The sequence below is a fragment of the Saccostrea cucullata genome, unplaced genomic scaffold (assembly GCF_032062105.1).
Source record: "Saccostrea cucullata isolate Sc308-1 unplaced genomic scaffold, CSIRO_AGI_Scuc_v1 ctg999, whole genome shotgun sequence".
NCBI classification, from domain to species: domain Eukaryota; kingdom Metazoa; phylum Mollusca; class Bivalvia; order Ostreida; family Ostreidae; genus Saccostrea; species Saccostrea cuccullata.
Genome location: NW_026933174.1, coordinates 62,501 through 64,236, shown reverse-complemented (window position 1 = coordinate 64,236; position 1,736 = coordinate 62,501). Strand labels below are relative to the sequence as shown.

General features: G+C 30.5%; 1 long non-coding RNA gene across 1 annotated transcript in view; it reads right to left on the bottom strand.

Annotated features, from left to right (window-relative positions):
- Window positions 1–1,380: 1,380 nt before the first annotated feature.
- The window catches only part of LOC134237479 (uncharacterized), a 1,645-nt gene continuing 1,289 nt past the window's right edge, over window positions 1,381–1,736 (bottom strand). Inside the window, exon 3 of the long non-coding RNA XR_009985831.1 lies at window positions 1,381–1,467. This is a non-coding gene — a long non-coding RNA (uncharacterized LOC134237479). The remainder of the gene's footprint in view (window positions 1,468–1,736) is intronic.

Genomic DNA, 1,736 nt, shown 5'->3' with positions numbered 1-1,736 from the left:
AAATTTCGTATGAATGTAATGATTATAATCGTCTACTCTATAAATGGCTGTTTTTGTGGTAGTAAGGTGGCGATTTAAGAGATGGCAGGACGAATAACCCGCTCGTAACATGGCTCTGTTTAGCGTTATCGACATCGTCACGGTTGATTGAAAACCATTTCAGACCCTCTCTGACAACGGGTAAAAAGTTTTATGGGGGAAAATTTACAAGAGACTGCTTAGTAAACCGTTGTTGCCTTTTTCCTTAATTAGGAAATTTGAAATGAAGACCCCACTGAACTTCCGTAAACTGTGCCAAGATTGCAATAAATTCATAATGTGTCTTATTATTGAAAAACGATGTGCATACCTCATATGCATCAAATAATGCAACAAGATTTGTTGACAAACTCGTCGTTATCAAATTACACGTGTTTTGGGCTTTTTAGCGTTTTCCCTACGTGACGTCATAAATTTTATGGTTGAGTAATTCTGAATACTGATTTTGATGCACAGTAACTAAATTTCCCTTCTGACCAATTTTCGTAATTTTCGGTCATGTGGTCAAATTTTTATCGAAAATTATGCTACCCTGCGTTTCTTTTTCCTTTCAGTATATATTGATACATGTTCACGCTTATTTGAGACAATGGTAATTAATTCTAATAATTAATGCATATGTAAAAACATACCCAGATTCATGGTTTTTTCAAAGACAAGACTACACTTGTAGTTTTTTATTTATTCTTTTTTTTTGTGAAAATATAGAGTCACTGTGATTAAAAAAGAATTATGCATCATTCTATATATATCAAATGAGTTTCACATTATTACGAATTATAACAAAAGTTATAAATAAAACTACTAAATCGTCAATTCGTCATCGTATCAAATAAAAATGGTCTTTTTTTAAAACAATCAACACTTCATTTTCTTGTTCCTTCTGTAAAATTAAATTTCCAAATTGTTCATTTTTCGCAGATAAATTCAAACTGATACGAACAAGGATAATCAGACCATTTGAATTTGAATCCCAGCAATAAACAGTTTTCCTCCTGCTCTCCGTTTGGTTCACCTCGATTCCAATTCCTATAAATCATTCTACTGTTAGAATGGTGCCAATACCACGTGCCCTCTGACCCCTCATCTGACCCTTCAGTCCACCAATAGTAACCTACGGAGTTCAACAGTTATGTATTTCAATGTTTTCAAAGATAAATGCATGTACGTATATATCTTAACTAGATTAAATATTAATTAATTGTAATTCCATTAATATAAATTGACAACGAATTTAATCATTTTCCGTTATCTTCCGATCAAGGAGCAAACTTTAATGGGAGCTTATAATTCGTGTTTCGGCAAATAATAACAAATTACAAAATAATTACCTTTATCCTCGTAATATTTTATTTGATCAAAAATCCAATTGTGTTCTTCTTCGTTTTCTATTGCCACGAGATGAGCATCAAAGGAATCACAATAGCTCTTAATTAAAAGTAATTAAAAAAGTTTCTTTTACATTTTTATGGATAATATTTTAAATGGATACATACAAAATTTACCCAGAAATCAAAATTTGTCAAAAGTAACTTTTCATTTTTTTTTCCCTTTTATTTCGAAGTGATTTTTGTTTTAAATCGTAATTAATTTTTTAACCGATAATCAGAATCCTCTATCAATTCAAAATATTTGAGGAATCTGTAAATGTACAAATATTAGAGCAATTTTATATATTAGTAGAAATATTAGAGCAA